General features: G+C 38.0%; 1 pseudogene; it reads right to left on the reverse strand.

Moving 5' to 3' along the window:
• Positions 1–2,580: 2,580 nt before the first annotated feature.
• LOC105531407 lies at positions 2,581–23,095 on the reverse strand (annotated as a pseudogene).
• Between the last annotated feature and the right edge of the window lie 2,204 nt (positions 23,096–25,299).

Genomic DNA, 25,299 nt, shown 5'->3' on the forward strand with positions numbered 1-25,299 from the left:
AGCTTAGGTACTGGAGTGTGTGACTGCTGTGGGTAGCCAAGGCACTGTTTCTTGGGATGCAAGGAGCTGCAACAACTTAGGTACGGGAGGTGAGGCTCCCTGGAGTGGCCAATGTACTACTTTCTCAGGAGAAAGAGTTCTGCTTTGACTACAGCTCAAGGAGGAGGAAGGAACAGGTAGAGCAGCTGCACATCTGCTTGGTCTCACTGGAAAAAGTGTAACAGCTGCTCACAACTTGACATGGGGATGTCAGGCCACTGGCCTAGGGTGGTTTGGTGGTAGCTTAGTCTCAGGGGTGAGAAGAAGCCATGGCTATTTGTCTTTGGAGAAAGACACACTTCTGTAGTAGTTCCAGTTCCAAGGTGGCACAGCACAGGAACTACAGCCCACAGGGGCAGGGACAGTGTTAGCTCCTTCTCTGGAGACAGCACAGGTATATAGACCCCAGGAAGCTCCCTCAGCTGGACTTAGTGCCAGTGAGGACTGTAGGAGAACAAGGTCTGTAATTGTCCAAGGTGTTGATGGGTGTTCCTGGGATCCTCTTCGTCTCTAACTGATGAAGATGAGTCAAGTCCTGGTGAAATACTATGAAGTGTTTGTCTATAACCTTTGTGTTATGTTTGGTCCTCTTCACCGTCAAACTCCCGTTTCCCTCAGTTTCCTTAACTCTTCCTCATTTTCTAAGGCTGTCTCTCAATTCAATCAAAGATCTGAGATTATCATTTACATTTTAAAACTCCTTTATATTAGCATGTTAATTCTACTAGGTTTAATCTGTTTTTATCTTTCAACAAATGATTTATTAATATTACATTACAACAAGTGACAAAATATTAGTATCTAATTCTAGACATTGAGAATTAGATTCTAGAATGAATCGTTGGAATAGAAGAAAAATAAAGATTTGTTTTCTCATAATTTTAAAGCTTCCGTCTTAGTCTAGGCACAGCTAGTGCAACATTTTCTTCAACCCCACAGGCTCCATTCCCTTTACTATTTATAATATGCTTGGGTCACTCATAGGAGAAAGACACTGTCAACATCAGTAGTTAGCAACATTTTCAAAATGCATTTTGTTGTCTTAAATAAAAGTTATGCCGTTATTTCAGTAATCTCATACAGTCTTATTTACTTCTGTATGTAAGATATGAGCTCTCAACAATCATGTAGGTGAATATTTCTCATGTTTTTTGAGGATTCCCAAAAGACTTCAGGAAGTTCCCAAAATAATTTCAAGTGTTTAATTTTTTCTTTTCTTTTTTTTTTTGTGATAGTAACTACTAATGTTTATTAAGTAACTACAATTTGTCAAATGCTGTGCTAAGTATTGTAAATTTCTTTCAGTTAGTCCTCATAATGTTACTATCTCCATTTTTTTTCTTTTTTCGTTCTTTCTTTTTTTTTATTATACTTTAAGTTCTAGGGTACATGTGCACAACGTGCAGGTTTGTTACATATGTATACATGTGCCATGTTGGTGTGCTGCACCCATTAACTCGTCATTTACATTAGGTATATCTCCTAATGCTATCCCTGCCCCCTCCCCACACCCCACGACAGGCCCCAGTGTGTGATGTTTCCCTTCCTGTGTCCAAGTGTTCTCATTGTTCAATTCCCACCTATGAGTGAGAACATGAGGTGTTTGGTTTTCTGTTCTTGAGATAGTTTGCTGAGAATGATGGTTTCCAGCTGCATCCATGTCCCTACAACGGACACGAACGCATCCTTTTTTATGGCTGCATAGTATTCCATGATGTATATGTGCCACATTTTCTTAATCCAGTCTGTCACTGATGGACATTTGGGTTGCTTCCAAGCCTTTGCTATTGCAAATAGTGCCACAATAAACATACATGTGCATGTGTCTTTATAGCAGCATGATTTATAATCCTTTGGGTATATACCAATAATGGGATTCACAATAAAAGAAAGGAGCAGTGTGAATCCATGAGAGTCAGACCAGCAGTTTAAGACCCTCTTCATAGCTCAGTTTCTGGTGCATGAAGAGATTCAATTAGCCTTCTTGCTCTCAGTTCTTAGAAGAATTTGAGAGGAATAAGAGCAATAACTACCTGTATTATTTCGTAGCCTAAGAACAGAGAAAATAGATATTAAAAAAACAGAAGCCAATTTCTTTCATCCTAGGATGTCTGAAAAGGAGAGATTCTATGGAGCATGGATGCAGAAAAGAAGGAGTTATGCCTATGAGAAAAAATAAACTCTGGACACAATCACTCAAGCCCAGAGAAACAACCGCTAAGAGCAATTAGCATCAATTTCATTGTGACCAGGAGGGCACATACCAGAGAACCTGGGACAAAGCCTGGGATAAAACATTTAGCATTCTTAGGCTTACTGGTGCTGTGGTTCAACAATCTTTGAGGAGATGGAGAGAACCAGAGACCACCACCATCATGTGTAAAAAGGATGCTATAGCAACAACAAGGCTGCAAAAATCAGCTAGAGTTTAGGTTGTACACCATTTGAAATCCAGCCTGTACTTGCTTTCTTGTGAAGGACTTGAGATGTGCTGAGATACCTTAAACATGTGAAGGTGACTCTTTTGAAAGGCAGAACTCTTCATGAACTCTTTCTACTCATTAGTTTTCCTATCACTTCACCATTAAAACTAGAAAAGAAGCTGCAGGCTATCTCAGGTAGCTTCTTATTTGGACACAATACCAATACTATAGACACAATTGAATGAGTGACTAAATCTTCCTGATTCTTCCATTGCACAGGGTCAATATGTGTCTTTGACTAAATAGCTGTGCTCTTGTTCAAAAAAAGCATGTAAACACAGGGCTTGATTTTGTTAGTCTCTATCCCAGAAAATTGGTGGATCACTCCTTGGCTTTTGTATAATTCAATGACTGGCTTTGCTACATCCTTGTACTGTCTTAGCCTTGCAGAAACTGCTTTGGGTTTATCATCCTTATGCTGGACTAATGGTTCACCAGCGATGTCATCAATTCCATATACACGAGGTGGATTGAATTGCAAGTTATATACCCTTCCACTAGGAGAGGATCTTTAAGTGTTTCAAATGGAATGTTCAACCTGATCACTAGATTCACTTCACAGATTTTGTCCAGGACATCAGCCTGTCCTAATGTCCTAGGAAAGCCATCTAGGAGGCAGTGCTGCCACATCTATTCTCCAACTCCAACATCATCAGGCATGCGATCACAGGTCTGGAACCAAAAGACTGTTCTCTATGTACTGCTTGGCCATGTCACCAACTCCAGTGTTGACCTTGATGTTCTCCTGCAAGCAGTGGCTGCTAGAGAAATGTCGGAGGCCTAAGTTCTGAGCAATCCTCTCGCACAAGGTGCCCTTGTCCTAGGCAACCAGCAAGAGGATGACCGTACAGGAGTCTGGAAGCCATTGCCTTTGCTAGGAGGGAGTGGCCAAATGTATAGCCCAGATAGCAGTCCCAGAGGGAGCCCCAGAGGGTTTTGTTTCTTGGCTTCTACTCTGGCACCTTCTGCTCACACTGGGACTTGTCAACCACCTGCCCTTTGGCTGGAGGCAGAACTCCAGGAGGCTACCAACAGACCCTGCAGGGTGACCTTTTATTTTCCATTCTTAAAGACATTTCAGAAAATTAGTGCAGGCATGGTAGGTAATTTTGTAAGAGGAGGCATGCCTTTTTCTTAGGCATAAAATCACACTGTAGGAGTACCCGACACTTCAAGGATTCAAACCAAATCCTCTTTCTCCTTACAGTAATGTAAGCAACAAGGCAAAATTAAATAGGCACAGATTAATTTACTCTTGAAGGAGAATTAAATAAATTTAATTTATTAAAGACACTCTTTATTAAAGAATAAAGAAATATATATATATATATATTTCTATTGCTGAGTGCCTTTAAAGCCTTAATTATCTCCAACCCTCCTATTCTCAGAACTAGTAGTACGCAGGAGAAGGCAAGAACAGAGGATAAATGTCCCAAAATCCCAAAGAGAGTGTGACAAAAGAGACTGACAAGATAGAAATGCAGAAATGAATCCAGGGGATTCACCTCTAAGAAGAAGGTGGGGAAAATGTCCTAAGCTTGTGAATTCTAGCTGCTGGATTGCAGGCTGTTTGGCATTTAAAATGGGTGTTTGTGATGAAGATGATGATAAATATGGGGTATTAGAAAAATATTATTAATATTTATTTCAGATATTGGAAATTACTAAAATTAAATGAGCAAAATTGTAAAGAAGGTTGAGTATATAAAGGAATTCTAATTACATTTAGGGTTAGTCTATTTACCCTAACCTTAGCGCTGTTTTTGTGAGTTGCTTATAAAATCAGAAAATCATTTATGTGAGCTGCTTACAAAATTATTTATGTGAGCTGCTTACAGTTTTGGGAATAATGGTATATGGCTCTGCAGCATAATAATGCTTGTATGTGTCAAGTTAACCTGTTTTTTTGTGTGTGATTTCAATAGGAAATCCTATTTGTGTGTGCTCTGTGTAATTCATTATTCATGTAACGTGGCCGTTTACTCACCAAATGAAGAAGCATTGCAGAAATTCCTCAGAACTTAAACACAGAAATAATATATATATATATAATGCTAGGCATTGTTCTGAACATTATATAAGTATTAGCTGATTTAGTCCTTTTACAACAATCTTCTGTTGTACTATTAAGCCCATTTCATATTTAAGAAAATGAGGCATGAAGAGGTTAAATAACATAGACAAAGCAAACAATGAGTTAATGGTGGTGAAAAGAGTATTTGAACGCAGGCAGCTTGTCTCTGTTATCTATGCGCGGCCGTAAATTTGAAGTGTCTCTGGGTTGAACCAAGTATCTGATTCCTTTGTCCTCAATGGGGTAGACTCAGCAATTGGAAGTAGGAAATGGGTTGCTCTAGAATTGAACATCAGCTGAACATCTGGGTGGCTCAACAGAAAGAAAGGAGACAAAAGTAATGTAATAAAAGTCAATAGATTTCAAAGAATACATTTCTCTTTGGTAGAAAGAGTTAATTACTACTGGGAAATTTTGGGTGTTATTTAATATTTACAAAGCCATTTCTAAGAGAAAAGGCTTGAAATCCCATTAGGTAAGTCAATCCAAGTTATTCTTCAGCTGCCTTTAGTCCAAAAACACTTTATCACAAAATAAAACAGTAATAACCATGCATACTAATGACCCTGAGTCAACAAGAACCTCCCCCCCCACACATATAAACACACCCACACGAATATGTATACATTTACACAAGTCAATACATCAAAGATGTATGTGATCTACTTTAAAATATTTCCATTAATATCAAGTCAAAGAAATTGATGTTTGGATGCATCTTTGGGTAAACATCATGAATGTGAAATTCCTGATTCTTTCTATGTGACCCTCTGAACTGAATGTTTATAAAGTATAATATAAAATATTTTAGTATAATAAATTCACCTGCACCAATCTATTCAACTTCAAAAACTGTTGTTTACCATTCTTTTATCATCTGTACCTCTATCCCCTCTCTACCCCTCCTTGATTATTATTATTTATAATTTTTCTTATATACATTTTATATATACATTGAATTATATATATACACACATACATTGATAGAAATGTGCAAATCTTAGTGGCACAGTTTTGACTAATGCACATACACATGAAATCCACATTTTTTTTTTTTTTTGAGACAGGGTCTCGCTCTGTCGTCCAGGCTGGAGTACAGTGGCATGATTTCAGCTCTCTGCAGCCTCTGCCTCACGAGTTCAAGCTATTCTTGTGCCTCAGCCTCCCAAGTAGCTGCGACTACAGGTGTGCACCACCACACCCAGCTAAGTTTTGTTTTTTCAGTAGAGACAGGGTTTTACCATGTTGCCCAGGCCATTTTCGAACTCCTGACTGCAAGTGTTCCACCTGCCTAGGCCTCCCAAAGGGCTGGGATTAAAGACCTGAGCCACCATGCCCAGCCCCACATACTTATTGTAATATAGAACATTTCACCAGAAGGTTCCTTTATGTTATTTCCTAGTCAACCCTCCATCTCTTGTGGTAGTCAGCTTCTAAGATGGCCTGCAATGTTTACCACCTGTTGATATCATGCCACTGTGTAATGTCTTTCCACATTAAATAATGTTGACCAGGGTAACAATAGGATACTGTGGAAATGGGAGATGGAGTTTCTTTTTTGTGATTGGTTTATAAATACATTGCAGATTTCTGGGTTTTTTTGCTTGTTTGTTTTGTTTTGTTTTTTTCTCCGTTGCCCAGGCTGGGGTGCAATAATATGATCTTGGCTCACTGCAACCTCTGATTCCTGGGTTCAAGCTATTCTCCTGCCTCTGCCTCCCAACTAGCTGGGATTACAGGCATGTGCAACCACACCAGGCTAATTTTTGTATTTGTGGTAGAGACAGGGTTTCACTGTGTTGACCGAGCTGGTCTTGAACTCCTTACCTCAGGTGATCTGCCTGCCTCAGCATCCCAAAGTGCTGTGATTACAGGCACAAGCCACTGTGCCCGGCCACCATTGCAAATTTCTCTAGGGGAAGCCAGCTGCCAAATTGTGAGGGCACTCAAGTAGCTCTATGGAAAGACCCATGTGGCAAGACACTGAGACCTGCTGTCAACAGCAGGGAACCAAGACCTTTTGCCAACAGTCATCTTGGAAGTGAATAAACCAGCCCAAATCAAGTCAAATCTTGATATGAGTGCATCCCTGGCCAATGTACTGACCTCAGTCTTCTGAGAGATCCTGAACCAGAACCATTGGGCTATATCAGTCCAAAATTTCTGACCCACAGAAATTATGTGATAAAAATTCTTGTTATTTCAAGTTGTTAAATTTGGGGTGTTGGTTATGTAGCAACAGATACTACTTAACCCCTGCTATCTCTGTTCTGATTTTTTCGTTAAGATTAAATTTGTCTACTTTCGAACATCATACAAATAGAATCATACTGTGTTTTATTAAAAATAAAATTATGTAATTTAATTCTATTCTTAATAGTTTGAGCTTTTCCCTGAAAATTTGCTAATGAAATTTTTTGCTCACTGAATTACAAAAGAGCAGCAGCCAATGGAAAAGCACCTCTCAATTGCCTAGCAATTTCTTATTTGAGTGTGCATGTATGTACATTCAAATGCGTATGTGTTTATTTAGATTTTTAAACGTATTTTCTTTTTCTTTAAGAGAAAAAATTTCTTTAAATCTGTAGGAGTGACCCTTTTGAGATGTCTTACATAACCTGGTTTCCAAGAGGACCTAACTCAGGGCCTTGAACCTAGTAGGTGTTCAATAAATATACAAGAAGGAAATATACAGTAAGTAAATACGTAACTAAATCAATCAGTTACTGCCATCAATTCTGATTGCCTGAGTGGTAGAGGTTCAGACTGTGTGATCCTTCCTACTCGTGTTACATTTTGTCACTCACACTTCCTAAACTTTCACAACACCTGTACGTTGCAAATCATACAGATAGGTGTCAGACAGGGCCAACCTGAGCCTTCTGTAGCAATGAAAAGCAGCTGGGACCGTGTCTTGCATCATTGTGGACTTAAAGCACCTACCCTACTTAACACCTGCAGGCTTTGACTGGTAATTCTGTCCTCAGGAATGTCAAGACTAAGTCATAAAGATGTAAAGAAGACAATGCCTCTTTTCTGAACATAATCTCTCTTTACCAACCTCTCTGAATAATACTGTTATTCGTTTTGGAAAGAATATGCAATGTGTAATTCCACATATAGGAAAATGTAGATGCATTTTATCTACAGCCAGTATACTGTGTGAAAACTATAATGAAAATTTTGAAAGAGGACTCTAGTCTGTTGCTTAGATGGTATGGAATTATAGAATCTGGCATTAGCAATGATGACTTCTTGGTAGTCCTTGGGCCATCTTTTCTCACACATTTGGGAGACTAGCTCAAATAGGAATGTTTATATTCGGTTACAGATGAATCATGAATTCAAAACATTGGGAAGATGGGCTTCCATAATAATTCTTAGAAAGCCAAGTTCACCTTGTGCTGATTTTAAAAAATCTTTTTTAATAAAAACATGGTAAGTGTGTGTGTGTGTGTGTGTGTGTGTGTGTATAGAGAGAGAGACAATGTTTTGCTATGTTGCCCAGGCTAATCTTGAACTCTAGGCCTCAAGTGATCCTTTCACTTCAGCCTCTCGAAGTGCTTGGATTAAATGTATGAGCCACCATACCCAGCCCTATACCTTTTCAAAAATATGTTTATCTTTCTTTAATTAAAAAAAAAATTTAGGCTTATAATCCCAGCAATTTGGAGGCCGAGACTAGAGGATTGCTTGAGGTCAGGAGTTCAAGTGCAGCCTGGGTGACATGGCAAAACCCCGTCTCAACCACAAATACAAAAATTAGCCAGGAGTGGTGGTGCATGCCTGTAATCCCAGCTACAGGGGAGGCTGAGACATGAGAATTGCTCGAACCCAGGAGGCGGAGGTTGCAGTGAGCCAAGATTGTTCCACAGCATTCTAGCCTAGGCAGCAAAGTGAGACTCTGTCTCAGAAAAAAAAATTGTACAGCTAAAAGTGGTTCATACTCATTGAAGCTGTTGCTAGGAGAATGGAATGCCGAAAGCAGATAATCAAGACGTAAATTATTAAGGCTCCAAATATGATGGGACATGCCAAAAAGAAAAAGGAGCCAACTTGAAGGGGCTCCCATTGACTAAATCTGGGACAATTGGAACAAAAAAATTAATGATGGTAGTTATAATCCATGAATAAAATAAGAATCCATGGACCCATGCTGATATAAACAAATCATTGAACAAACACATAAATGAAGGATTACGAAAAGCCATTTTTTAAAGTAGAATTCTTAGTAACATGCACAGGTTGATGGAAATAGAAAAATCATTATTTTGCAAACACCACAGTAATAAGTGTTTTAAGATCAAGATTCATCAATGGATGATAAAATTAGTTCCTGAAAGTATTTACATAGTGTCGAAGTATCTTCCTGCAAGACAATCATTAGTTACAAGGAGAAAAATAGTAACTTTACAGTAGAAAAACCTGGCAGATACCACTTTAACCAAATGATCAGTTAGTCTCAAAGCTGAAGAAACACATTGATACCGTGCATCTTCTAACAAGCCCCAATGAAGAGGACACAAGATCATTTTTGTGGTATTCTTGCTAAAAAAATGCATAACCTGAATTTAATCATAAGCCAACATCAACAAGCCCAAGCTGAGATATGGCTATTCTACAAAACAACAGGCCTGTGCTCCTCCTAAATATCAAGGTCTGGAAAGGCAAAGGAAGACACAGAAATTGTCTGGATCAGTGCTTTAGAACTTTAGCATATATCATAAATACCTGGGAGAGCTTGTTAAAACCCAGATTGCTGGCTGGGTGTGATGGCTCACACCTGTAATCCTAACACTTCGAGAGGCTGAGGTGGGAGGACTGCTTGAGTCCAGGAGTTCTAGACCAGCCTGGGTAACACAACATAGTGAGACTCTGTCTCTAACAAAAAATATATATTTTTTTTAAATTAGCCAGGTGTGGGGATGTGGGCCTATAGTCCTAGCTACTCAGGAAGCTGAACGTGGAGGATCCTTGAGCCCAAGAGTTTGAGGCTGCAGTGAGCTAAAATCCCACTACTGCATTCCAGACTGGACAACAGTGCTAAACCCTGTCTCAAAAGACAAAACAAACAAAACAAAACACAGATTGCTGACCCCCCAATCCCCACTCAGAGTTTCTAGTTAGTAGGTCTGAGATGGGGTCTGAAAATCTGCATATCTAACAAGTTCCTAGGTGACAACACATGCTGGTGGGCTGGGGATCCCCCTCTTTGAGAACCAATGTTCTAGAATGGGCAAGCTATGGCCCATCAGCTACATTCAGCCTGTCTATTGTTTTTCTAAATAGAATTGTACTGGAACATAGCCACGCCCATTTCTGTATACTCTATGGCTACTTTTGGCCAAGTTGAGTAGTTCTCATAGAGACTGTCTGGCCTAAAGAACACACAAAAATATTTACTATCTGGCCTTTTGTAGAATAAGTTTGCTGAACTGTGTTCTATAATCTAGATTAACTAGGCAACATGACAATGTATGTGTGATCCTGTCTTGAATTAGAACCTACATAAGAAAAAAGGATATTTAATGAGACAGTTGTCAAAATTTGAATAAGGTCTGTAGACCAAATAATGAATTTTATCAATACTACTTTTCTGGTTTTGGTTATCATACTATGATTATATAAGAAATTAACATTTCGCCCTGGCGCGGTGGCTCACGCCTGTAATATCCCAGCACTTTGGGAGGCCCAGACCTGCGGATCATGAGGTCAGGAAATCGTGACCATCCTGGCTAACACGGTGAAAGCCCGTCTCTACCAAAAATACAAAGAATTAGCTGGGCATGTTGGCGGGCGCCTGTAGTCCCAGCTACTCGGGAGACTGAGGCACGAGAATGGGGTGAACCTGGGAGGCGGAGCTTGCAGTGAGCCCAGTTCGCGCCACTGCACTCCAGCCTGGGCGACAGAGCGAGACTCCGTCTCAAAAAAAAAGGAATTAACTTTTCTAGAAACTGGATGAAGAGTATATGGAATTGTTTGTACAATTTTTGTAATTTTGTGTAAGTATAAAATTATTTTGAAATAAACGTTTAGAAAAAACCTAAAACAAACAAAAAAAACCCCAATTTTTGTCCCTTATAAGATTGTATTACATAAGTAATTGGGCTGAAACTGTGTTAACAAAGTGTACTTGAGCTATGGATGATTAGTTACCTCAATTTGAATTGCTCCCTGAATGGTGAGGAAAATCACACTAATCCCCCAATTACAGAACAAGCTTCAATCTATGGCTCAGTCATTGATGTTGAATTTTACCCAGAAGTAGAAGACATTCTTTCTGCATTTCAAAAAAAAAGAAGCAGTTCACACCCAACTGGCCTCTCAACTACAGCTCTTGGTCAGGAGATATTGCTTGTCAGGAGCTATATATATACACACATACATACATATATATGTGTGTGTGTATGTATATATATGCATATATATGCAGGAGGATAGAAAAGAAGTGGGTAGAATTCACATCTATTCTAAAATTAACTCACAGAAATATGCAGGATATATAGCTATATATATATATATATATATATATATATATATATATATATATATATATATATATCTGCAGAACTGTACCTGACTGGCTCATAGTAAACATTTTTCTATTATCAATTGCTCTCGTTGGTACTATTATTGTGCTTGATTTTGTTGTAATGAAACTCCCAGATTGTCAGCTAGTGTCCTTGTAAGGACCAAAGAGGTACTGTTTGGGACACATATCAAGGTGTGCCTACTTCAGGCAACTGAGCAACATGGAGATTCTGGAGTGGGGAAGAATTTCAGCTTCAAGTACACCTTGTTACCCACAGACTTCCCTGTAATCCATTCTTGTGTTCCTTTCCCACTTCCCCTAGCAGACAGATGGCAAAGAGAAATTCATTCTAATTTTCTTTTTTCCTCTAGCCCAGACCTTTTAAACTGGGTGCAGATTCTTTCTGGGAACCAAACACATCTGTGATTTGTCCGGATTAAGTAAATAGCTTCAACAATTTCTAATCTCACATAACTTAAAAATAACAATTTTCTTTTAAAAGGATCAGGGCAATGTGCAATTTTTCCCCTTTTACATGACTTTTTGCTTTTAGTTTGCACTAACAATTTCTCCACTGAGGTCTCAGGCCTGGTACTTAAGCCTGCCCTAGGCACTGAGCTCAAGGAAAAGCTCTTTTGAGTAATAATGGAGCTCCCACTGCTCCTGCACATGCTCCCTCCTCAGGAAACTCAGAGTGCTCTTTCCTCCTGATTAGGCATGGTGGGTGACCTGATGCTGAGTTTCTGCCCTCTTGAAATTTTACGACCAATGATAGAAAAGAAGTGGGTAGAATTCACATCTACTCTAAAATTAGCTCACAGAAATAAGTTGGGGAAAGCTGATGAAGTCTCTAGAAGCATATTCCACCCACTGCAACCTTCTTTCTCTTAGATGGATTCCTACTAATCCTCCTTTTGCATATTTTCTTTAGTCCTTACAATATTAATACTAATGTCAGCTAGGCATCAGTGTCCTCATTTTCTAGGTAAGGAAATGAAAGCTTAAGGATAAATAATTTGCCTTGGAATATTCAGCTTGTAATTCTCAGCTTGTTCTTATCTAGCTTATTTTTGCTTCATTTATTTATCAAAGATTACAGGTAATGTAACAGGAGCACTCTTATGCTTACTGAACAAGGCCTACAAAGAAAGCCTTTCCAATCATCCACTGCTATTTTCAAATTCCCTTTTCCACACAGATCAAAACTCATAACAATACACACACACACACACACACACACACACACACACCCCTCTTATATAATAAATGATGCCAATACCAGCTCCTTCACACCCCAAAGATTTAGGGGAAGTCTAACTTTGAGCCTCAGCAGCCTCTTCTTCCAAATTCACACTTTCTCCCATGACAGTGTCGCTCATCTAAGGTTTTCTTTGGAAGAGAAAGCATCCTGCCATGTGACTAAGGGCAGGGGCTGTGTTTTGGTAGAGAGGAGCAGAGATGACCTTTTATCCCAAGAGTGGGTGCTTTTGTTTGAAGGGAGAGTTGGCTGGCTGACTGCTTCATGTCCCCTTTGACCTGATGATGGAACTTGTAAGCCTTGGAAGCTGTCAAGGAAGCCAAACAGTTGCAACGTCTTTGTTGGGTCAAGGGTATATCCACATTTCACAAGGGAGCACTGTATTGCATTTCAAAATAATTTTCTCAACAAACTTATTTTTTTGCCTATTAATTTTAATTTTTAAAAGTAAATGTAGGGATTGAGAATGTTGTGGTATGATAATGGCAATGTGGTTATTTTAGATAATGTAAGTTTTTGAAGAGATGTATACTGAAATGTGTATGGATGAAATGTTATATAGCTTTAGCATACTCTAGCAACAATAACAACCAAAAAACCAGACAAAGCAAGTAAGAGAAAATCTTGATAATCACTGAATCTGGATGATGGATAAATGGGGGTTAGTTTTACTGTTGGTTCTACTTTTGTCTATATTTTTTGACATTTTTCATAATAATAATTTAAAAGAAAATGTGAAAGTGTGAGCCTGTAAGAGGATGTGTAGAGAAGGCAATAGGGTCATTTCCAAGGCTCTCCAGCTTCTACTTTTATAAGTATGTTTATTTTATTCTTTATAATAGAAATGTGAACTTACTCTCTGAGTCTCTGTTTTATTCATCATTTGTTTTACAGTCACCTATATTTTTAGAAGGTGGTAAATAGGTCATGAAATCCAACAAACAATGAGAAGGAGTGTAATTTCTAAAAGATTGTAACTCTATTTGGGTCTCTGTCCTGTTGCTTACAGCAGAAGTTATGTTGTTTAAGCATTAAATAAAAAGCAGATTTTTATGTAAAAAAGAACAACTAAAAACAGTTATAAGAAACACTTTGGTGTTTATTATAGGTGATATAATAATAAATAATGACATATGATACATAAGAGTATACAACATTAACAAAAATTATGTTAACAGAATATTATAAATATTGATGATAATGCTGTAGGTTATTATAATTTTCAATATAAAAACATATAATAAATATTGATATCCCACCATCATGTTGATAGCTCTGTGTACAGTTAAGGAAGCAGCAATAGGCCTTGTGATCTCCAGCCTTCTTTCAGGTGATGTATTAAGTCAGATTAGGCTGGGTTATGCTGTGGTAACAAATTTCGCTTGCTTACTCAACTCTGTGTCTTTCATGTTACAAGAGCTTGTGAAACAGACACCAAAACAAATATATTTCAGGTTGCCACAGCAGAGGAAGAGAGAACTGTAGGGTCATTTGTCCCGAAGTAGGATGTATTCCTTTTACGTATTTGCCCATGGCTATTCAGTGAGTAGTAAATGTCTCTGCCACAGGTGGGTATATGACAAATGCAGCCCCACCCTAGATCTGAATCTGCTATCACTTCTGGCTAGGAAGATTCAAAAAGTCTTGGGAGAGAAGTTTTTTTGTTTTGTTTTGTTTTTTTGTTTTGTTTTGTTTTTTCCGAGACGGAGTCTTGATCTGTCACCCAGGCTGGAGCGCAGTGGCATGATCTTGGCTCAGTGCAACTTCCATCTCCCGGGTTCAAGTGATTCTCCTATCTCAGCCTTCTGAGTAGCTGAGATTACAGGTGCCCGCCACCATGCCCGGCTAATTTTTGTATTTTTAAGAGAGATGGGGTTTCACCATGTTGGCCAGGCTGGTCTCAAACTCCAACCTCAAGTGATCCGCCCTCCTTGGCCTCCCAAAGTGCTGGGATTACAGGCGTGAGCCACCGCGCCTGGTCTGGGAAAGAAGAATTGTTTTTGTGGGATCTAGATTGAACAGTCTCTAGAGAAGCAGTGCTGGGAGTGGTGAGTTACCCTGCAGACAAAGGAAGAACACAGAAATAATAAGGGACTAAATGTTTTAGAGATCAGTTTTGCTATAAAGCACAGGCCCTTTAGGAAACTCTGGGAAGACAGACTGAAAATCTTTGTTTGTCAGTTTGTAGAGAGTCACATATACCATGCTAAGGGGTTTGTACTATGGACAAACTTACTGAAAGTGTTTGAAACTTAAATTGATACTACTATGGAATCACAAGGGATAGTCTAACCGTGCCATGCTATGGATAAGTGTTCCCCCAAACCTAACAAAGTAAAGAGACTTGCCCACAGCCGTATAGCTAATTAGTAAACCAACCAAGATTAACGTCCATTTTCTGAATCTAAATTCAGATTTGTGAAGCTACCCCATGATTTGGGAAGATTAATCTGGAAGTGGTACACAGCATGGATACCATGGTGGGGAGGCCAGAAATTGGGCGGGGGGGGCAATTTAGAGGATATCCTTTTTTCTAAGTGAAGGAGAAAGGACTCCGAATTAGATCAGTTATTAAGAGAAACAGACAGAGAATTACATGATTGGTGTTAGAGGGTCCTTTCTCATTCCTTCGTAATTCCATATACAAGGAATTGAGCTAAATTTATAGTCCTACCTCTGATGAGGTTGGGAGGAAAAAATGAACATGTGTAGCTTCACATCACATTCTCTCTCCTTATTATCCTCCTCTGTTGTGCAGTGAGGAGGGACTGTGGTCAAACTTAGCTTTGACTGGGTGGATGAGTTTGATTCTGTGTCAGGGAGGAAGTGTTAATTAGCATGCTCATATGGCCATAAAACAAGCCACATTTTTAAACTCACCATTATCAGTAAGAAAGCTATTACCTAGTTGCCATATGTGTCTTTCATGCATCTTAATTCTCAATTGGCTCTGAACTCAGGAGAAGAAAGAGTGGTTATTTATTATCCCCTTCAAATAGCAATAAAAGGAATAGAGGCTGTAAAAAGAGAATCGTAGAATTTTAAAATGAAAAAAACAAAACAACACCTCAGAAATCATCCAGGTCAACACCTTCTATTTAAACAAAGAGGAACTGAGTTCCAGAAAGTTTGACATACCTGCATTTAAGTGTTGAGTCTACTTCAGAGATCTTTCTCCTACTTGATTGTAGATGAGATGGTAGTGGGAAAAGAACAAACTATAAATAGAAATAAGAAACTAGCAGCATGAGCAGCAGGAAAATGGAAATGTCAGCCCAGAGCTATGAAGTTGTTTAAGATATTTAGTTTTCTTCAGGAAATTTTTCCGTTTTGGTAACCAAATGTCTCACTAATTCGTTTATGCTTTCCACCTTTAATGGCATGTATTGAAAGTCCTTCCCCTCCTTCATGTCACGTAAACATGTACTGAGAAAATACAAGTAAATATAGAGAATGCAAGTAAATATATATGGCATGCATAGAAAATATAGATAAATATTTATTGCTTAATTTTTTAATAAAGATTTTAATCTAACTGGAATTTTGGTGTATGGTTTGAATTAGGTGTTTAAATATTCATGTCAAAATATTATTTACTGGAAAACCCATCCTTTTCTCATGATTTAAAATACCAGCTGTATCATATACTACTCGTATATGCCAGGGACTATTTCTGAACTGCCCTTTTTGTCCATCAATTTGTCTGGCTGCACCTTTGCCAACCCCACTGTATTGTAGGCAGTATTGGACTTCACATGAAAATCATCATAGTCAGCATGGGAAAAGGTCAGGCACTGGATTCCAACTTACTTGGAATCACTTAATCACTTATAGAGGTATGTCCATAACTTACAGAGGTATGCCCATAACTAAGTGAATGGACCCTCTTTGAGCCTCAGTTTATTCATCTGAAGAGTAATAAGAATTATTCCTAACTGACAGAATTGCTCTGAAGACCAGAAAAAATACGTATAAAGTGCTTGCTACTCTTTCCTGCACAAAGAGGAGAGCTACCATTATCATTGGCTTCTGAATGATGGGGGAAAGAGATGAGGTTTGTGAGGGACAGAGAGAAGAGGAAGCCCAAGAACAGTGCTTTGAAGGATACTTTATTTAGAAGAGTAGAAGCAGGAAGAGGAATCTGAAAGAAATGATGGAATGTTAGGAGAAAGAGGGGAAAAAGAAGTGGCAGGCTAAAGAAGGGAAAAAAAAAGTTTAGTCAATAGTGTCAAATATCCTGCATCAGTCCAGAGAGATGAGTGGTGAAAAGAGGCTAGTGTTTAGAGTTTCACCTTTTACTTCCTTTAAGATGACATTTTCAGGGTTACGCCTGGGCTGAAGCATGTCATCATGGTTAACTCCATTTGCTTGTTCTTATTGGTCTGTTTATTTTAACTGACCTCATGTCATCTATCTGTTATGACTGTTTGTGAGAAACCAAAGTCAATTCAACATCAGCAATCACCAACTTGAGGGTCTTCAGGACCACTGCTACAGCTCATCCCCCAACCCAATAAAGCAAAGCCTAGGTTTCCTAAGATGACATTTATAACCCTCATGATTTGAGCCTAAGGACTGTCTCAACTTCATTCCCTGTTATTGTTTGTTAGGTATCTTTTGCTCCATTCCAAAGGAACCTGTTCTTACACACTGCTCTGCCTTTGCTCAAGCTACTGTTTACCTATGTGGAATGTTAGCTCCCTATATTCAAGGCCCTGGTCCAATGCCACTCTTTTCACATGGCCCTTCTTTTCTTGGCTAAAAGAAATATTCAATGTTTCATTTTCAGTCTTTCGAGACAGCCTGGCCAATGTGATGAAACCTCATCTCTACTAAAACTACAATTAAAAAAAATACACACACAAAAGATTATCCAGGTATCGTGGCGTAGGCCTGTAGTCCCAGCTACTCGGGAGGCTGAGACATGGAACCCAGGAGGTGGAGGTTGCAGTGAGCCGAGATCAGGCTACTGCACTCTAGCCTGGGCGACAGAGCAAGACTCCGTCTCAAAAAAAAAAAAAAGGAAAAAAAATGTAATGGGAATTCCCAGGCCCTATCCCTCCAGTGGTCTAGAGTCTAGGACTTTGTATTTTGACCTGCATTCTAGCTGATGATGATGCAGTAGTAAGGGACTGCACTGAGAAACATTTTTGTAGTTAATTTTTTTTTTTTTTTTTTTGGAAATGGGTCTCATTCTGTTGCCCAGGCTGGCTGGAGTGCACTGGCGTGATCATAGTTCACTGCAGCCTTGAACTCCTGGGCTCAAGATAATTCTCCCACTGCAGTCTTCTGAGTAGTTAAGACTAGACGGACGTGCCACCACACCCATCTAAGTTAATTTATTTTTATTTTGTAGAGATGGAGTTTGCTATATTGCACAGACTGGTCTTGAACTCCTGTCTTCAAGTGATCTTCTTGCCTCAGGCTCCCAAAGTGCTGGGATTACAAACCTGAGTAACCAGGCCCGACCCATTTTTGTATTCTTTGAGGGAGTTATTTCTTTCTACTTTGTATTACACACTACATGTTTTGCAGAATGGTCTCTGGAACAACTTGTCTGTATCTGTCCTAGCTTACACATGTTTCCGATGAATTGACATTTCTGTGCACCAAGGGTTTTAAAGTTGGAAAGGGGATCTATGTTGGTTGGTGAGCCACACCCAAAGATGGAAGCAGCATTAATTATCCATCTTCTTCTCCTCCAGCTATGGCTCCAGGGCAGGACCTTAATTTGTGCAAGAATGCTTCTTGCTCAGCATGACAGATACTGGTGACCACTTGAGCCACACAGATGGTCATGTAATCATCTGAACAGGAAGGAAAATCCTGCTGTAGTGTCAGTGGAATTGTGTAAGTGTAATTGTGTCAGTGGAATTGAGTTTGGGTGAGCCAGTCCAGAAACTGTTCTACCTAACTTTTTTACTTTGGAGATAAAGACTTTTGAGGGCAGGATTTGTGTCTAGTTTGTATTAGTCTTCACATGGTATTCAACACATTTTTGTTGAATGAAGAAGAAAGTAAATATACACTACTTTGATCTGGGAAAACAAGCACATGAATACTCTGAAGCCAATTCCAAGATGGGTTTGGAGGGAGTGACTTTGATTAAATGACTTATCCCCACATGTGCTCTGTTCTTTCTTTGTAAATGGAAACTTGTGATGCCTGTCTACTACATATTTTACTTTTTAAAGAAACCGTAAGGTATTTTAAACCTCTTGGCTATGTGTGTATTTCATAAACATTTTGCATTATTAATAAGCTTTTACTTACAATTCACAGTTATGTCTGCTAAATTCAACACTGTAAATCCACATCCAAGTTTATAAAGCATAATAAATTTGATGATTGCTTCTTGCATTTTGCTTGAAAAGGGTTACTCTAGCTATTTCCTTAATCATACTTCTTTAGAGGAATTAAGGACCATGGGAGACCATGGTAACAGAATTTTAAAAGAAATTTCTGTCAAATCTTGGTTCGAACCCCATTTTCTGCCCTAAGCTTCAGCTTTCTTATCTATAAACTGGAGTTAATACCTGCTTCTTAGGAGAGTGAAGATAAAATAAAATAATGCATGCAATGTATGAGGCTTAGCCTGTTATTATTTGGCAGATGCAAAAGCAGATACACTGAAAGGCTGAAATGGAATTGCTATTGGAAGATGAACTAATCAAAAGGCACCTTCAAATCTGTACATTGATTTAGAAAATTTAAATCGCAACCTTTCTTAAATACGTAGTATGCGAATCATTGTACAATTGTATTCTGAAGAATAGTATCGAGTGGTAATAATTTTTATTATCTCATGCCACCTGGTGTCTTGACCAAGCTACTACAATCCGTAACTGTGAGTTTTTTGGGCTGGTGAGGGGGGTTTGTTTTATTTTGTTTTCTGAGAGATAAGGCATCTTCCATAATTATGAATTTTTAATAAAAACAATCCTAGTTAATATTACTAGACTTTTTTTTCTGGAACAGGCACGTATACGTCTTTTACATGTGTTTACACGTGTAGATTAATTCAACACTTATTGAGCGATTGGTATGTACAAGTAAATTGTATGTATCATGTGATCTTGTCATCATGACATCTTTCTAGGTAGTTTTAATATTCTCTCCATGAGACTTGAAGGGTTAAATGATGCACTCAAGGTCATTCAGCTAGAAACAGAACTGGTATGTAAACCAATTACTTATCTCACTGTGTCTATTACAGCATATAACAGGTAATTTACCCTAACTTATTTGTACAGCCAGTTTTCTTTTACAAGATGATCCTTTGAATATAGCAACCCTACCAAGAATCTTTAATAGAGTTGCTTTCTTTGGGGCTGAATGTTTATTCCATTTTAATTTCTCAATTCAACTTTTAGTTATATCTCTTTGAAAGACTTTTTTGTGGTTGCTCTAGGAATTGTAAGGAATTATTGCTCTAGGGATTCATTCTTAACATATCACTTCTACTTAGATTCAATATCACATTACTTCACGCAAACTATAAGAATCTTGACAGTATACTTCTTTTTATACTCCATCCTTTATCCTATTATTGTCTTATATTTTACATCTAAATACATTACAAACCCCACAACACAGTGTTATAATTTTCACTTTATTTATTTAATTTTTTATTATTTTTTAAAGATGGGGTATTGCTATGTTGCCCAGGCTGGTCTCGGACTCCTGGGCTTAAGCAATCCTTTAACCTCAGTCTCCCAAAGCCCTAGGATTACAGGAGTGAACCACCACACCCACCCACAGTTTTTACTTTAAATAGTCATCTGTCTTTTAATGGAATTAAGATGTGAAAAAAGATGATACCTTTTAAATGTCCTCACCTACTTAAGGCTTTTGATTCTTTTCACTCCTTTCATCTAAAAATCATTTCCTTTCTTTCATTTCTGATCTGGTAATTTGATTCTTCTCTTTTTTCTTGGTCAATCTAACTTAAAGTTTGTCGATTTTTTTTTTTTTTTTGATGTTTTCAAAAAACCTAGCTTTTGGTTTCATAATTTACTCTTTTTTCTATTCTTTATTTCATTAATATCTACTCTAATCTCTATTATTTCCTTCCTTCTGATTGCTTTAGACTTAGTTTATTCTTTTCCCCCGCCCCTAGTGTCTTAGGCCAGGAATTTGGGTTATTGATTTGAGATCTTACTTCTTTTTTAACTAGGCATTTACAGCTGTAAATTTTCCTCTAAGCACTACTTTAGTTACATATGTTTTAATATGTTGTATCTTTGTTTTCATCCATCTGTAAGTATTTTCTAATTTCTTGTATCAGTCTGTTGTCACTATCTTATAAAGAAATACCTGAGACTGGGTAATTCATAAAGAAAAGAAGTTTAATTGGCTCACAGTTCTGCCTGCTGTACAGGAAGTATGGTTGGGGAGGCCTCAGGAAACTTGCAATCATGGCAGAAGGTGAAGGGAAGCCAGCATATCTTACATGGCTAGAGCAGGAGGAAGAGAGATGGGGGGAGGTGCTACACACTTTTTAAACAACCAGATCTTGTGATAACTCACTTTCATGAAAGAACAGCACCAAAGGGGAAATCTGCCCCCATGATCCAATCACCTCCCGCCAGGCCCCACCTCCAATATTTGGGATTACATTTGACAAGAGATTTGGCCTGGGACACAGACCCAAACTATATCATTTCCCTTGGATTTATTTTTTGACCCATTTGATTTTTAATTTCATTCTTTATTCCATTGTGGTCAGAGGAAATAATACTTTGCATTATTTCTATTCTCTTTTTCCTTTTTGTTTTAGAGATGGGGTCTCACTATATTGCACAGGCTGGAGTGCAATGGCTATCTACAGGTGTAATCATAGTGTACTACAGCCTGAAATCCTGGGCTCAAGTGATTCTCCTGTCTCAGCCTCTTGAGTAGCTAAGACTTTAGGTGCACACCACCATGCCCAACTCTTTCTATTATTTTAAATGTATTGAGGTTTACTTTATGGCCAAACTGTATCTTGGAGAAGGTTCTATACACACCTGAGAAAAATGTAGTCTGGTGTTTCTAGGTGGAGTGTTCTATAGATACCTGTTAGGTCTAGTTGGTTTACAGTGTGTTTAAGTCTTCCATTTCCTTGCTGATTTTCTGCCTTGTTCTACCCACTATTAAAGTGAGTTATTGAAGTTCCGACCATTGTTATAAAATTTTCCATTTCTCCCATCATTTCTGTCAGTTTTTGCTCCATGTATGTTGGTACTCTGTTGTTAGGTACATATATGTTTATAATTGCTTACATTTTCCTGATGGATTGACCCTTTTGTCTTCATAAAAATATACTTCTTTATCTGTAGAAACACTATTTTTGTTTTAAAGTCTATTTTTTTCTAATATTAATATAGCCTCTCTACCTTTCTTATGGCTGGTGCTTGCAAGATATATCTTTCTATTCTTATACGTTTAGGTGTTTGAATCTAAAGCGTGTCTTCTGTAGTCAGTATTTATTTGGACTTGATTTTTCATCCAGTCTAACAATCTCTGCTTTGTATTGTCTATGTTCTTTTTTTTTTTTTTACCTCTGTTAAAATGATTATTTTTTCCATTTACCTCTGTTAAAATGGTTACTTTTTCCTTTTTCAGTATGTTGATATGGTGAATTGCATTCCTTGATTTTCAAATGTTAAATCAATCTTGCATTCCTATGAATTCTTATGCCCATTTGACCTTGTTGTACTGTCATTTTTATATATTGCTTTATTATATTTGCTTTTTTTAAAAAAAGATTTTTACATCTATCCTCATGAGGAATATTTGTAGTTTTCTTGTAGTGTCTTTATCTGATTTTAATATTAGGTTAATGTTATCATAAAATGAGTTGGGAAATATTACCCTCTCTTCTATATACTGGAAGATTTTTTATATAATTGGTATTATTTCTTACTTAAATGTTTGGTAGAATTCACCAACAAAGCAATCTGAGCTTGAAGTTTTGTTTGTTGGGATGTTTTAAGGTATAAATTTAGCTTCTTTTGTAGATTTAGAACTATTCAGATGATCTTTCTGCTCTAAATAAAGCTTTTTCTAGACTCCCTCTACCTGTGTGAGCTTAATGTTGTCTGTTTATTTTTCATTTTCCCATACATTTTTAGTTTATAGACGTCTCTGTCCTAACTATGCTGTATATGTAAATTGTGTGTGTTTAATTTGCTCCCCTTTATTCTTTCTTTTTAAAAGAGAGGATGTAAGAATATTCAGATTTACGAAGCCAACATTTTCTACAGAAATTCAGAAGTACATTTAAATAGTCTTCTAGTGGCAGTTTTCCAGTCTCTGTTCAGAGGAAGTACTTTCATGGTGGGATTTTTTTTTTTTTTTTTTTTTAATGACTAGAGGGACCACATGGGTACTTCCTGGGCAGGAAGTACCTGCCAGGTACTTCCAGTATAGTCATTAGGTCTTTTTTTGGCTTCCAAGCATCAATTCTCCCTTTGGTTGGTAGCAGCCCCTTGAGTTATGTCTGGGAAATCTTTTTTACTTTGTATATAGTCTTGGTCAATAGGATACCCTACTGTTCCTTAGTCAAGGGATAGCAATGAACTAATCTCGTCTAGTCAGATTCTCTCTCCTAGAAACTGAATCTCGAGCAGCATCACATAAAGACGTTGGAGCCAATTCATCTTATGAGTTTTAATATTCTTACACATCTCTAAATTAACTCCTGTTACCTGAATCTCTGGGGCCATCCTGGTTTCTGTTCTTTCTGAGTCTGTTTGTTTCTTCAATTTTTGTGGGCCATCCTGTATTTTGAAAAGTAATCATAATTCTGGGTAAGTTAGCAGGAATTGATTTCAGTAGTTGTAACCTAATGACCCTACTTGATAAAAGAGTGAGTGGGGAAAGGTGGTAACTGTTCTTTTCTGGACAGAGAACACAGTATATATAAAGGCTGTTTGTTTTTTATAGGGTTTGTTTGTATCATAGGTGGACTATTTATATCAAAGACACTGGATGGGGGAAAGCTTATTAGAAATGCAGATAGTCTACCCTAGGCCTACTGAATAAGAATTTCTCAGCATGGGGCCTAGAAAATCTAAAATTTGAACAAGTTCCTCAGGGATTACTCTGAGAAGTAAATTTGAGAAACACAGCATAAGGCCACACATTTTGAAATATGAAAAATACAAACTGGAAAACTTTAAACTGCTTAAACTCAACTTAGTCAGTTTAATCTCTTTGATCCTATGTTCTCATCTGTAAAGTGAGTGTAGTAAGACTTTGTCATCAGTTGTTTTAAGATATTAAAATGTGCATAGAAAAGATTTTGGTGTTTCCTCAGTAGAGGAGAGTTGCATCAATTTTAGGTGTTTAGATTCTAAAACCTAAGTGCATGGTAAAACTTGTGACTAGGTAAAATTACAGTTGAAAATAGTTTAAATCCACAATAATAACGTGTAGCTACATTTATGCATCATGTTGTAGAAAATGCACTTTTAGTAAGTATATTACTGAGAATGTTTCCTGAAGAGTTAGGATATGTTAGAATAGCTGAACACCATGTAAAGTAGGTTTGTGATTTGAAGTCATGTTCTATTTTTAAAAGATACAAATATACATTCTTAAATTGTTTCTCAGTCATGCTCCAGGTCAAACAAGTATGGAAGAAGGGCAGGTGATTCTCCACGTAGTGCCATTCCAGTGACAGCTTATGGATGCTCTAGTTTCTGAAATGTTACTGCCTGATGAGACAGAGGAAGAGAACTAGAGAAATGGCTACCAGGTATTAAATTCTTCCACCCAGGAATACCCATCTATACTTGTGGTCAAATTCATTGATTGGCAAAGCAAGACACATTGCTATGCTGGATTTCAGTGGCTAGGGAAGTTCAATCTATCTGAGTTCCTAAAAGCAGAGGGAATAGAAACATTGGTATCAATACTGTTCTCCACATGGGGTCTGGATATTGTATGTTTTGAAAGCTCCCTAGGTGATTCTAATGTGAAGTCAAGGTGGAGCACCACTGGTCCAGGGCTTATACTCTTTGAAAGAAAGGAAAGAATCAATTGCTCTACTTAAAGTATCATGTTAATTTGGGTAGGTTAAATGTGTGCATTGTGTGACATTGGCTGACTTCTATTTTACCTGTGTTTAGGAGTGGCTTTACATGGTGAGGAGATCAAATTGTCAAGGGTCATTGGTGGTGACCACTGCTTGCCTGCCCCTGTGCTCTTCTCTCTTTTTCCCCACTGGTCATCACCTGCTGTTCCCAATAAAGTTTGTAATGGAGGTAAGGTAAGATATGGGTCTCAAATTTCTTTTGTCCCAGTATTCACAATTATGTAAGCCTTAGTTTTAATTAAGCTTTGAGAAATGTGGCAGTACTCATAAATTACCTGGGGGAATTAAAAAAAATCACTACTGCTGGGCTGGTATGTATTTTTACAGATAAGTAGCTCTCTCTAAAACACTGTTTTACATACGGGCAGATATTAATATTTGGAGCCATTTTCTGAGCCACTGATTGTATCTAAATCCTTCCACTGGACTGAGCCCGAACTTCCAATAATGTCACCTTTTGATGCCCTTTCTTCTGTCTATATAGCATGGTGCAAAGTGTTTGAAAGACTGATCACAGTGCATCTCAGGCCCCTGCAGGACATAAGAAGCCAGAGAGAAGTTGCTAAGATGCCGAGGAGGGGGAAGAAGGAATAACGCACATGCTGGATGGGACAGGTGGCTTAGATGAGGGATTGTCTTAAAATAATGTTGATTAAAACACTGTCTCTGGTACATGTGAGGCTCTCAGTACACACCAGTGAATGGTAGAATCAGAATTTTTAAAATTAGAAGTACCCTAAACCACCTGTAAATGAAGCATAAATCCTCCCAAGAGGCTTCCTGAATAGTGTTCATCCATTCTGTGCTTGACTATTTCAATGATAGAGAATT

The sequence above is a fragment of the Mandrillus leucophaeus genome, unplaced genomic scaffold (assembly GCF_000951045.1).
Source record: "Mandrillus leucophaeus isolate KB7577 unplaced genomic scaffold, Mleu.le_1.0 Scaffold882, whole genome shotgun sequence".
NCBI classification, from domain to species: Eukaryota; Metazoa; Chordata; class Mammalia; order Primates; family Cercopithecidae; genus Mandrillus; species Mandrillus leucophaeus.